Source organism: Tasmannia lanceolata, unplaced genomic scaffold (genome assembly GCF_043159265.1).
Source record: "Tasmannia lanceolata isolate RefF3 unplaced genomic scaffold, GAP_Taslan_0.1 ptg000037l, whole genome shotgun sequence".
Lineage (NCBI taxonomy): Eukaryota > Viridiplantae > Streptophyta > Magnoliopsida > Canellales > Winteraceae > Tasmannia > Tasmannia lanceolata.
Window position 1 is genome coordinate 62,170,421 of NW_027518714.1, and position 14,084 is coordinate 62,184,504.

A 14,084-nucleotide genomic window follows, 5' to 3' on the forward strand; every position below is an offset into this window, starting at 1 on the left:
TATACAACTATAGGCTATACAATCATATCATAAACTTCTGAAAAAAAGAGTACAACTCCTTGATAATTTTCTATTTCATGGATAGTTGTCAATTTTGTACCGTGAGTTTCTTCAGGTAATGCTACATTAGTATCTTGTGGACATGAAGAAGCAAACGGGTATGGTGGCATCCTCAAGCTATCCATACTTCCTTCCAACATTTGGACTACACTTTTCATAGAAGGGCTATCCACAGGGTGAGACTGTATGCACCAGAGGGCCACTTTAGTTAGTTTTTTTGCAATCTCAACATCTCCATCTTCCTCAATCCTGAGTCTCAATCCATCTCCTTGAGTGAGTTTATTGTATACCCAAAGTAAATTTCACTAGTGTTTTCCACTGTAGCATCAATATTCTTCCTACCTCCAACCATTTCTAGCAACAACATTCCAAAACTATAAACATCTGATTTGTAGGAAACATTTCCAACGTTCCGAGAGAACACTTCGGGTGCAATGTAACTCATGGTCCCTCTAGCATCTTTCATGGATACAATGCTTTGCTCCTTTGGACATAATCCAAAATCATATATCTTTGGATTAAAGTTATGGTCTAGCAAAATATTGTGAGGCTTGATATCGAAATGGAGAATGCATTGTTCACAACCCTGGTGTAGATATTCGATTCCTTTAGCAACACCAACTGCAATATCTTGAAGCTTTTCCCAACCAAGCACTGGGTCTTTAGCATCAGCTGAGAAGATGAATTTCTCTAGGGATTCATTCGGCATGAATTCATAAAAGTGCTCTTCTGAATCTATCAACACAAAATCCTAGAAGGCGAACCACATTGACATGATGAATTCTACCAATGGTACCCACTTCGTTAATGAAATCTTCACCATTATCACCAGAGTTTTGGAGGAGCTTTACGGCAACAGTGACTTCACTGGGAAGCTTCCCTTTGAACACGGAGCCGTAACCTCCTTGACCCAACTTTTCCTTGACTTGATCTGTCATCTTTTTCAAATCAGCATAAGAATATCTTGTGGGCTTCATTGATTTGTAATCTTCCAAGAACTTTTCAACTTTGAGTTGGTTTTCTATATCCTTTCTATCTGTTTTCCACCAGATGTAGACCTTAATGCTGATCAATGTTGCTAATAAGAGAACAAAGATGCCTATGCTGACACCTGAACATATAATAAGATTGAAGATCATTAAGTAATTAAGGTACATTTATCTAATCTCTAAACATGGCAGAGAGCTCTACCTATTATTATGTACTTTTCATCACTTGATCCTGCAAAAAAATAATAGTAGAAAGTTAGAATCATTACACATATGGTCTTCATTCATTTCAAGCAATCCAATCCATCAATTGTTCATGTAACCAAGAAGAAACACAGATATTCTTAATTTTTAACTTTACATTTTCTTTTTAAAAAAAGATCGACACAACAAATTCAATTGTAGGGATAAAAATGTAACCATAGTGCTACTACACGCATACACACATACACCTACATATGCATGCGGTAACCATAGGCACCTACATATGCATGTGGTAAGAACTTTTGTGTCAAACAATGTTGCCTTCTCTCTCTTTTATAGAGAGAAAATATGACGGTTGGGAGGAAAAAATGCCCATTAAGATAACAAAATGTTTCTCTCCCAATAGTCACTTTTGCAATTGTTGGAGAAGATGAAACGGTTTGCATTAATAGGTGTAATTATAAAAATGTTTTGGAAAAAAATAAAAAATTGTTTTGGAATTAATGGAAAATTTTAAAACAGTTTTTACCAAAAAAAGTTCATTTTTATTTACCCAAACCCGATCCTCATACTGGTCCGGAGGGTGATCGTGTGTGTTTATATGAACTTGGGTTCATGTAGAACCAGGTCACCAAACAAATTCCAGCGTCCCCCCTGAAATGCGCAAACCTTTCCTCCACTCTATCTCTTATAAGGAAGTTAAACTTTTTTGAAAGTTCCAATGTGGGACTAAACATTCTTGCATTGGAGTTGAAACCCACTCCACACACCAGCTTTTGAAAACAAAGAGGAGATTTCAATTATGAATCTTCCTTCCAAATGTTATGTTCAAGTAGTAACTTTTGACTCTAAAATTTCTAACAGTGTGTTAGACTCGTCATCCAGAAAAGCCTAAATGCCTATGTATTTCAGTTTTAAATGACTTCCCAAATAATTTATTTCAGTTTAAGTCCTGATATATTAACTGGTTCTATCGGTTGTTTAATTCTTGTCTCAAGAGAAATTATATTTCATAGCAAGTTGGATGTAGGGAAAAAGAATTTCAGATTTTTTCTATGGAGAAATGATTTTTCCGTGTTTGGTCATTAAACACATTTTCTATGATTTGTTTTTCAAAAGAAATAAAAAATTAAGCTGAAAACCTACTAGAGCTTGGAATTTTTTTCATGGAATATTTTTTCTCTGGAAAATATTATTTTTCATAATTTCAATTGAGGCTGTCTCCCCTTGTGGCCACAAAGTGCGTCACCGAGAAATCAGCATTCAAGTTTGTTGTGAAGAGTGGATTTCACCTCCGGGCGCCAGTAAATCAACCCATGAGGAAGGTGAATCACCTCTCTTGTAAGAGGCCAAAATTAAAATGCATGGATTTCAGTGAGATTAATCTCTGCCTTTCACTCTCTTGTGAAAGGCTGATTTCTGGGCTGAACATGAAACGTGCTCATTTTCTTTTCCCTAGATCTGATTTCTGGGCTGAACATGAAACGAGCTCATTTTCTTTTCCCTAGATCCAAACGCCTATTTATTCAACAGGCTTGGACTCATTTTGTTGACAGAAAAACTATTCCTGCAACATGACAAATTAATAGCTTCATGGCAGAGAAGAACATGGTATCTTACCATATCTTACCATATGTTTGTGTTTTGAAACAGAGACAATTCGTATGGTTTGGACGGGAGACCGCCGTGGGTCGAGCGACCGCGATAGGTTTATGAACTGAAATTTTAATCGGACAGGTAGCCCTCGCCGAACGACCGCCATGGGCCGGTCGACCGCGGCAATAAGAAATTTAAAATTAAAAAAGGGCGCCCGATAAGGGCGGGCGACCGCGCCGGTCGGGCAAAAGAGCCGTTGGGGCTTTTGCAGGTTGACTTTTTCAACCAAGTTTTTTACGGTTTTACCCCAAACGGTCATATTTCCAAATGAGTTATATATACATCATCTAAACATATCTAAACAAGCTTTTGAACATTTTAGAAAGATCAAATCCTATTTTCCTCAAGCTAAAACCCTTATATCAAAAGCTAAACCTCTTTGAACTTGATTTTTACATTCTATCAAGAGGATCTTCATTAGGCTTCTTCAATTTTCTATCTTTGGAGAGTTTGTGAGCTATCAAAGTTGTAATCCGCCTATTAAGAAGCATTAAGAGTTTTTATTTTTATTTTCTTCATTATATTTGAGGTTCTTCTCTTCGGCCCGGTAACAAAGGTGAAGACATTGTGAGGGTCTACTCTTCGGCCCGTTAAAAAAGGAGAAGACATTGTAAGAGGGTGTGTCCCCTTGCAAGGCTTTATGCAGAAAGGGTTTCTTCCCTTTGGAGTCGGAGGAGTTGGGTGTACGGCTTGGAGATTCGCCTTATTGAAGAATCTCATTGTTTTAGTGGAGCGCCCCAAGGAGGTAAACTTGGAAGAGTGGAGTAGGTCTTGTGATAGACCGAACCACTATAAATCTCGTGCCTTGTGGATGCTTTCTCTTCTCCCTCTCTTTGCACTTTGGTGATTGGCAATCTCTACCCTTTAATTGCATTTATGGTTTATTGAACAAGGGTTAGAGCATATAGGCTTAAAGTAACATCTAAACCCTAGATTTCACTTTATTGATTATTTGAACAAGGGTTATATTAACTAGTGCTTAATTAGTAAATTAATTTTAATAATCCATTTAATTAAGCTTAAAATTTTTAATTAGCCACCCCTTCTTGGGTTGTCACCTTGTATTTCACTATGCAACTGACCCCATTATTTCTAAACTTCAAGTTTACAAGCTTTCTGATCAAGAACGCTTTATTTCCGGCTGTCTTTTTCTCATATAGATCATGCAACTTCTTCCACAAAGAATTTGCACTAGTTTACGTTGTTACATAGTGGAACACAACATTATCCAGTCATTGTCGGATACAAGTTACAGCTTTCCTATCCAACTTCTTTCAATAATCAATGGTTAGGGATTCTGGCTTCTTCTTTATCCTCTCAATCGACAAATAGAGGTCTCTTCAATATAGTAGGTCTTCCATCTTGGCTTTCTAGATTAACCACTTTCCTTCGTTTAGGCTAATCATCCTTGAAGTGGTACTTGCCTCCATCTTTAACCCTAGATAAATAGAAAAAAAACCCAACCAAAAGCTCTTATACCAATTTGTTGGAGAAACATGGATAGACCATGGTAGATAAACTTTCCCCTTCTAACTGTGAATTATAACTGGCCAAGAATAAGAAACCACAAAAAGATAAGAGGAATACAACAAGAAAAGAGGAATAACAGTGAAATCTTGTAGGAAATATGGGTTTACCTCAAAACCCCTTGGAAGAGAACTTTTTCCCACCCCAAGAATCCAAGCGTGCGAAATCGTTGAATAATCATGTATCTAGATTACTAAAAGTTGGGGTTTTGACTGAATTATTTATTGGAATTATTGAATAAAATTCATAGTACTTGAAAAGTAGTGTTGCAAAATGAAAAGGCCTCGTATTATGTTAAATATAAAGCTGTGAATGATTTCATAAAAAATTTCGATCAATTATTTAGGATAGTTTATTTGCTCATACATCTCAATGCAATTTGTAAGAGCCCATAGGAAATCCTAAAATATAAGAAAACAATAGTTTAATGTGTATAATGTAAAGAAACAAGTGTGCTTGCATTCTTATTCTTATATCAATTACTTGTTGAATCATGCAGGTTTCGTCCAGTTTATGCCGTGCGTCATCCGTGGTAAAGCTTTTAAAAAGCCTTCTCTTTCTTTCTTAATTTTCTTTAATTTGGAAAGTGTGAAGCTTTTTCATATATATTTGACGGTGCTGACATTGTTTTCTTGTCTCTTTTCTAGTTGCGTTCGTCTATATGTTGTATGTTATCATAGGTAAGATCACTTGACAATCTAAATTACAATTAAAATCGTGCTTTAATTATAAAATCTAATGCACATTATGCATGCGATTCTTTATGTGAAGTTCATTGGGCAGCACGAACATTAATTGGGGTATTATGTGCGGCTATCTTCTTGGCATATAAGTTACGAATCAGAGATATTTGGATGGATGCCACAGTTGAAGAGTTCTTGAGCAAGCATAGATGTCAGACGCCAACAAGATACTCCTATTCAGATATTAAGAAGATGAGCCAAGGCTTCAAGGTGAAATTAGGCCAAGGAAGCTATGGCTCTGTCTATCGAGGAAAGCTCCGAAGCCGCCGTCTAGTCGCGGTAAAGATGTTGTCCAAGTCGAAAGGGAAAGGGCAAGATTTTATCAGCGAGATTGCAACAATCGGAAGGATTCATCACCTCAATGTGGTTCGACTCATTGGATTCTGTTCAGAGGGTTTTCAAAGGGCTCTTATTTATGACTTCATGCCAAATGGGTCTTTGGAAAAATACATTTTTCCTCAACAAGGAAGTATCAACCCTTTTAGTTGGGAGAAGACGGATGATATTGCATTAGGAATTGCAAGAGGGATCGAATATTTGCATCGAGGTTGTGACATGAGAATTCTTCATTTTAATATCAAGCCTCACAACATCCTTTTTGATGAGATGAGAATTATATTCTGAAAGTTTCTGATTTTGGACTAGCCAAATTTTATCCAACCGAAGAAAGCATTGTGTCTCTCACGGATGCAAGAGGAACCATAGGATATATGGCCCCCGAACTATTTTATAAAAATATAGGGGGTGTCTCTTACAAGTCTGATGTCTACAGTTTTGGGATGCTTCTAATGGAAATGGCAGGGAGGAGGAGGAATTTGAATCAGATGGCAGAGAATTCATGCCAAATTTACTTCCCATTATGGATAATATGACCAGCTTAGTCAAGGAAATGATATGGGATTAGAGAATGCTACAGTGGATGAAAAAGAAATAGCGAAAAAATTGATTATAGTGGCGCTATGGTGCATACAGACAAAGCCTGTAGATCGTCCTTCAATGGGCATAGTGTTGGAGATGCTAGAGGGAAGTTTGGAGCTTCTACAAATACCATCTAAGCCTTTTCTATCTTCTCCAGCACGTGTGATTGATGAAGATCATGCAAGCAAAATGAATTTCATGGGATCGTCAGTTATCTCTGATGATGGGTTAGTGATGCAGAGCATCCCCTAAGATTCCTTACATCTTCCCATCCTAGCTCATTACCGTAGGGTTTCCTCTCTGATGATGGGTTAGTGAAGGGCTATCACTTGCATCAAATAATAGCTCAACAAACAGAAGTTGAAAAGAAAAGTAGCCATTTGAATTTAGGGCATAAATTATTATGGGAAATGAAATATTCAAGAAAAAAATGCCAATCTGCGGATTATAAATACTCCTAGAAAATGGGATTTTTTTTTCACTTCTAGACTAAACTTTCTTTGAAAAATGAACTATCCAAACGCGAAAAAACTCATTTCCAAATGAAATTTTATTCCAAGAAAACTTTTACCCTAGTACCAAACAGACCTTACTAGCATCAAAAATCAAATACAAGGAATCCAACAAAAGCAAAGGAAATTAACCCCATTCTCATAGAGAATTCGCCTAACAATTTCAAAAGTATTCAATTTTTGCCTAGGAAAATCGCTCCCGGATTTGGCCATGATTCCAAATCTAAAAATTTATATTTAAAAATTATCCTCTACAATTCCAAATCCAAAATATATTTATGAATAGAGTTGGTCTTATTTAATCATTTATATTTAAACCATGTGAAACGACAAATTAGCTGGCGTTATTTAATAAATCCATATCCTAAGATCCGAAACTATTTTGAATCATAAACCAAATGTAGCCATAAAATCCAATAGGGCATCTTAGATCCAAATGGAGGCAGCTACAACTCATTCAAAATGTACGAAAAATGTCCTTCCTATTTTTTTGGATATTTTTTCAAAATCATGAAAATAACTCCTCAGGAATAGGAAGTTCCTTACTTTGTAAACAATCCTTCTTAATGCCAATGCATGGATAAAATGTCAGAGCAATTAGCATTTGAATGAGTTTATATATAACCACAATACCTTCAATCCAAAATTTCGGACCGAAATTTTGGTGGGGACCGAAACCAAAATTTGCCGAAATTCCGTATTTCTCCCTTCTCGAAATTTGGTAATTTCGGTCCGAAATTTCGATTTAATGTAATTAAAAAAAAAAAAAACATGTTCCAAAATTTTGGTCCAAAATTTTGAAATTTATTAAATAATTTTTTTTTTATTATTACCAAATTTCGGCCCAAAATTTCGGATTTCGGTGGGGTCCGAAATAGGTACCGAAACCGAAATTTAAAACCTTGCTTCAATCTAACGATCAATTTTCATATTCTATTCAGCCTACTCGTTTTGAAGGTGTGCCAACAACAACAACTGGAATGGCTTTGCAATCCCTTTAGGGACCCAGCACATACGCAGTTGTAATAATTTTGCACACAACTATCCTGCGTACAACAAATTAGTTAGCGAATTAAATGTATGAAATCATATATAGAAAAAAATAATCTAACAAAGGAGGTGTAGACACCCCCTACATTAAATGGTCAAGTGTTTGAGTTACTCATTGAAAGGACAACACCTACAAAGGACTTATATACTATCCTCAAGGGTGTTCTCAATCAGCAGAGCATCACAGCATTTCATTTTTGGAAGTGAACTTCATATTCACGAGGGGTATGAAAATGTCCTTCCTATTCACAAGGGGTATTTTCATGATTTTGAGAAAAAAAATCCAAAATTATAAACAACAATTTATTTTTCCGCATTCTTTAAGATTCCCTTCTGTCTCTCTTATCTTTTATCTTCCCTCTCCTAACCCTAAGCTCAAATCGTGTACAACATAAATAATACTAGGAAACTCTAATGGACCGTCCAATTTGAAATGGATCGTAGACGATACCTATAAAGTAATTTCTGAAAATTACTCCAAAACTAATCGGGATGCAAATAATTTTAGTATTTTAATAATAAAAATAAAAGAAGTCTTTCTTTGACTTTTGAAAAAGATTCCAAACATTTGAGGTTTTCCACCAAAATTTCAAAATGCTTTTGAAGGAGGCTCTCTTATCTATCAAAAGTTTAGTCCAAGATGGGCAAGTGAGAGAGATTCTTCCATCCATATAAGATGGAGTGTTGAGACAAAGGCTTGGGCCTTTCAAGGGCATTCAATTTGTTTGCCTTGGAGCTTTTAAAAAGAACAAACAAAAAAACAAATAAGAAGAAAACACACGCGCGCCGTGCTGTGCTGTGCCAGGTAGTGGGCGCGGGTGCGAGTGGGTTTGGGTTTTCCCTAAACAAGAAAAGGATTCCGTTCCATTTCCTTTGTTAAGGACAAGAGGCCGTAGCCAGATCTCAACTGGTTACTAGACGCGTGAGTAAGTTCTCAGTTTTGGCAGTACTTTTGGGCATTGGTTCACGACTGCGCTTTCAAAAGGGCACATGTTCATCCTGATCCTATTCAAAATTCTATGTAGGGTCGGGCTTCTGGCCTGCTCTAGACAGGGGAACTTCCGGTCAGCTCTACTAGTCCTAGGGTTAAAACCCTTCTTAATAACGTTTTAACAAACAACTCTATTTTTTAAATAGAGTTTAATGGGTTGTGTCTTTACGCATTCAAGGTTATGTTTACATTTTTAAAATGGCGGGTGTCATCAATAGACACGTTTTGCCTTTAAAAACAAACCTTCATCAACGTTTTTTAACCACAGATCGTTTTCTGCCTTCTATAGTTTTTGCTCTGTTCATCTATTGTTAACAGAACAGTGCAGTGCCTTACGTTTTATATTTCATAGTATCATGTGTTCTTCTTCCTTCTTTGTTGTTGGGTAGTTGAAGTATTTCTTGTCTGGTTCAGATCTATCTGATCGTGCACTTCAGATAGATATCGACGATGGGCTGTGCAGAGGCGCAAAATCACTCATCATTTTTTTTTGGCAGAAATACAGATACGCCATATTTATATTTAGAGGAAAATTCTACAACAAATAATTCATTGTCAAATATACAATATTGTAAATTGAATCCGATATAAATAATAACATATTTATGAAATCCTATTAAGAGATAAGAGGGTTTCACGTTCACATTAATTCTCATATATTCCAAATCTAATTAAAAAACAACCAAAAATAGTATCAAAATTCCTTTGAGCAGCAAGTACTTTAAGTGTTAACTTACCTTCAAAGACGTTTCCAAACATGTTAAAATAGCTAATTAAGCAAAGAGTTGTATCTTTCTGAGGTTTGGAATCACTTGAGTCTTCCCAAGAACTATTCTGAATCTTTTGAGTATTTGGGGGTTTGTGCCATGAAAAAAGAGAGGGAAATTATTGTGGAATGTGTGTTTGCTAGCTACGTGGTGGGTGGTTTGGAAGGAAAGAAACTCTAGGGTGTCTGAGGGTTTGGCCAAATCACCTTATTATTTGTATATGCGGATTATAGCATTGGTCATATCGTGGGTTAGATGTCTTCCATCCTTTCTTTTTGTATCGGCTTTTGATCTTTGGGAACATTGGACGGAAGTGTGCTCTAGTAGTGAGAGGAAAGTTAACATAGTTCAAAGATAGGGGCCTCCGATGCTAGGAATGTTGAAAATCAACTTTGATGGTGCTTGTTTTGGAAATCTGGGTCCAGCGGGGGTGGGGGGTCTTTGTTGTGATGAGTTTGGTGAGATACTTTGGGCTTTTTCTCGTCCTATTGGTGTGTGTGATTCTTCTGAGGCGGAAGTCAAAGCAGCCTATTTTGGGATCAAGAAGTTGAGTAGGAAAGTCTTGGACCATATTATTGTTAAAGGGGATTCATTGAATGTCATTTGGTGGTTGAAGGGTGGTGTAGCTCCTCCTTGGAGATATTTGGCGTTATTTGATGAAATTGAAGATTTTGTTGCGGGTTCGGCTATTGTCTTTAATCACGTTTGTAGGTCGGCAAACGAAAAGGCGGATGTGTTAGCCAAGCAGAGAGTTGGGAGGGAGAGTATGGCAAACGAAAAGGCGGATGTGTTAGCCAAGCAGGGAGTTGGGAGGGAGAGTATTCTCTGGTTTGATCATCTTCCCCCGTAATATAATTTTGTTATTTTTGTTGTATCTTTTCTTCTTCTTCCCTATTTCTTCTTTCTTATTTTTGTTCTCTGGGTTGCCCCTTCTCGGGTGCTCCCTTGTCATTTAATACAAATCAATACAAATCGCTATTTAAAAATAAAATAAAAATAGATTCGAGACCACACTAAATTTCAATTTTAGAAAGTCTAAACCAAGGAAACTTCCAATATTCCATTCATCGTATGCATGTATATAAGTTACAATAAATCCCTGATTTGTAGGGATATACATGGTTTTACTTAGATTAACATGAAGAAAGATATTATCAAACTAGATACGAAAGATCAACTAGATATTGGACATCGGCAAAATGGGCATGAATTCTTGCTTGCCAACTGTTAGGTCTAAAATTGGTAACAGGTTATGGTAGGGCCAAAACTGAAGAGCTGGTGGAGCCCTGAGCTACACAAGGGCACAGAAGGACTGAAGGAGTCCTGCGCTGCGCATAGGCACAGAAGGACTGAAGAATCCTGCGCTGCACAGAGGCACAGACAAGAAAACGAAGGGTCAGAAGACCAACCCGGAGTGGTGCTCCGGACGGGCGCTTCGACACTCAAGTCAGTATGAGCAGGAGTGCAGAGCAATGTCAGAGCAGAAATCAGCTCTCAGATCCCCCCTTACCTTAGCAAAAATGAAGGGATTTATAGTGGTTTTGAGCCACCTGTCTAGGACAGGTGGTAACCTCTGTATGGACCAGGTGGTCACCTCTGTATGGACCTCAGGACAGGTGGTCTCATATCAGGAGGGACAGGTGTGGGCTTTGCAGTGGTCCCTGTGAGGGCCACGTGTCAGCAACCGATTGGTTGCATATTTTGGACCCCATCAGTTGCCCCCTGGTTCTCCGAGTCGTGACAGCGGCTAGGGGAAGCAAAAAGAGGGTTAAAACAGCATTTGGCCGACTGGGGCCGGCCTCAAACTGGGCCAGAAGGAGCACGGCCGGACAGGGCCCCCTGGGTGGCCTGGGCGGGCCTTGGAGCTTGGCCTGAAGGAGCACGGCCGGACAGGAGTCTGTGGGCGAACCAGTCCGGCCGAAAGTTGGACCAGAAGTCTGGCCGGCCAAACCTTCTGGGCGTCCGTGCCGGGCAGAATTTGCACTGGAGGTCTGTCCGTCTAAGCCCTTCTGGGCGGCTCAGCGAACGCGTCATATCCTGTCCTGCTGAGTTTGAGCACGTCCATGCCGGGCAGATATTTTGTCGCTTAGCGAACGCGTCATATCCTGTCCGGCTGAGTTTGAGCACGTCCATGCCGGGCAGATATTTTGTCGCTCAGCGAACGCGTCATATCCTGTCCGGCTGAGTTTGAGCACGTCCATGCCGGGCATATATTTTGTCGCTTAGCGAACGCGTCATATCCTGTCCGGCTGAGTTTGAGCACGTCCATGCCGGGCAGATATTTTGTCGCTTAGCGAACGCGTCATATCCTGTCCGGCTGAGTTTGAGCACGTCCATGCCAGGCAGATATTTTGTCGCTTAGCGAACGCGTCATATCTTGTCCGGCTGAGTTTGAGCACGTCCATGCCGGGCAGATATTTTGTCGCTTAGCGAACGCGTCATATCCTGTCCGGCTGAGTTTGAACACGTCCATGCCGGGCAGATATTTTGTCGCTTAGCGAACGCGTCATATCCTGTCCGGCTGAGTTTGAGCACGTCCATGCCGGGCAGATATTTTGTCGCTTAGCGAACGCGTCATATCCTGTCCGGCTGAGTTTGAGCACGTCCATGCCGGGCAGATATTTTGTCGCTTAGCGAACGCGTCATATCCTGTCCGGCTGAGTTTGAGCACGTCCATGCCGGGCAGATATTTTGTCGCTTAGAAAACGCCATCTAGTGCTTAGAAAGTCGTGCCTCGTATTTATTGCGAACGGCGCATTTAATGCGGTAGGTGACGTGGCGCACTCCGGCTGGTGGGAGGAAGGGCGGGAATTTTCCCGCGCTCCCCAGCCTATATATGCTGGAGTTTACTTCTCATTTTCTACATCACTTTATACTCTCCTCCTCCTCTGCTCAGCTCTTCAAGTCTCTGCCCACTTCGGATCAGCGAGCCCGGAGGTCTTCAGCGCTTTTAGTTCGGTAATTTCCTCTAGCTTTTTCTTTTACTTCTTTCTTTTCTTATTTGTAAAATGTCTAGCACTAGTTCGGAGACGGACTCCGACTCAAGGGAGTCCGGTTCAACCAGTAGCTTAGGATCCGGGGCGTCTGAGAGGGAGATGCCGGCCTCTCCTAATGGGGCCGGCGCGACAGAAGTAGAAATAGTAGACATAGAAGGGGAGAGCGGGGAAGAGGTGATCATGGATCTGGACACGATACCGGTCCGCGAGGACGGACCGTATCAAGCAAAAACCAGCGGGGATGAAGAAGAGTTTGAGGTAGCGGCTGTCCGCTCGCCGCGCCCACCCGTCGATGTAATAGCGGAGGCACGGATGGAGGCCAATCCGCAGTACGACATCGGGGCCCTCTATGAAGTAAATTACCTGGTGTCAGACAGGCTTCAGGTCGTCAGGGACAAATATTGTATCCCGGACCGTTATAGCATGAGGGCGGCCAGCGAAGGGGACCGGGCGAGCAATGATAGTGCAGACCCCTGCATATATGAAGAAGCCCTACGGGCTGGGCTCAGGTTTCCCGTGCACCCATTCTTCGTCGAGGTGCTGAACTATTATGGCCTGGCGATCACACAAGTCGTACCGAACTCGTGGAGGACGATGATCGGCTTTCTGTATCTCCTACGCCATCTCCAAAGGAACCCTACCCTGCCCGTCTTCAGGATGTGTGCGCACGTGAAAAGACACAAGGAGGGCGGCTGGATATATATCAGCCAACGGCCCGAAGTGAAGATGATCAGCGGCATACCCACTTCCATTCACACATGGAAGAACAGATTTTTTTATATTGGGAACAATGAGCCGGACTTCCAGTGGCCGTTCTCGCTGGAGTGGACAGCGCCGGACACCAAGGAACTCAGCCGGAAGCCAGTCCTCAAGGGTTACGACCACATGACCTTCGCTCTGATCAAAGAAGAACTGAAGCGTGGTCGGATAGGCTGCTCGGAATTCTCTGAGGAGCATGTTCTAGTAGAGCTCGGCATCAGTCGTGCGACGCCGGCACGTACGTAGGCTTAGTTGTGAACTGTTCTTTCTGTTCGTTACCTTCTCCCCCTCTTTTTTTTTTGACTGTGCTCTGTTATGACCTGTGCAGAAATGTCGAGGCAGATGTCCATGCTGGATAGAATCAAGCAACAGGGCTCTTCAGCGGCCCCGACACAGCAGGCCAAGAACAAGAAGAGAAAAGTGCCGGAGTCAACTCCGGCAATGGTAGCACGGGCCGAGCCGCTGAAAAGCAGTCGGGCGACACAGAAAGTCGCCTTCAAACCGAGCCGTTCAACATTTGTCGGCCAGAGCTCCGGGTCCGCGGAGAGAATGGAATCACCGCACGGCGGGGCCGTCCTAGCCGTTCCGGCTGTCAGAACGGCAGGGAGCACAGGCAGCACAGGCAGCAATGTTTTCCGTCCAGATTGGGCGGTACAGAAGACGGATACAGGCCTTGGAGATACCCGGGTCTGCACAGAGCTCCTTTACAAGGGCGTCCTGCCCCGCGACCGAAGGGACGTTGAGAAAGAAGCTCCTGAGACCTGCGAGGCGGCCGTGGCCTCCGCCCTCTACCAGCTCCAGGTGTACACAAGGGACATGGCCAAGAAGCGTTACCTCTTCTCGGAGACGCTCACGAAGCTACAATCTGAGAAGGGCGAGCTCGAGAAGGAAAGGGACGAGCTTACCGAGTCC

At 41.1% G+C, this 14,084-nt stretch overlaps 2 pseudogenes across 1 annotated transcript; one reads left to right on the forward strand and one right to left on the reverse strand.

Moving 5' to 3' along the window:
- Window positions 1–1,422, reverse strand: LOC143860019 (rust resistance kinase Lr10-like; annotated as a pseudogene). The gene is made up of 2 exons (XR_013239539.1): window positions 1,252–1,422; window positions 1–1,171 (listed from the first exon to the last, which is right to left on the reverse strand). The product of XR_013239539.1 is annotated as a rust resistance kinase Lr10-like (transcript).
- A 3,519-nt stretch (window positions 1,423–4,941) lies between these two features.
- Window positions 4,942–6,369, forward strand: LOC143860021 (rust resistance kinase Lr10 pseudogene; annotated as a pseudogene).
- The last annotated feature ends 7,715 nt before the right edge of the window (window positions 6,370–14,084 follow it).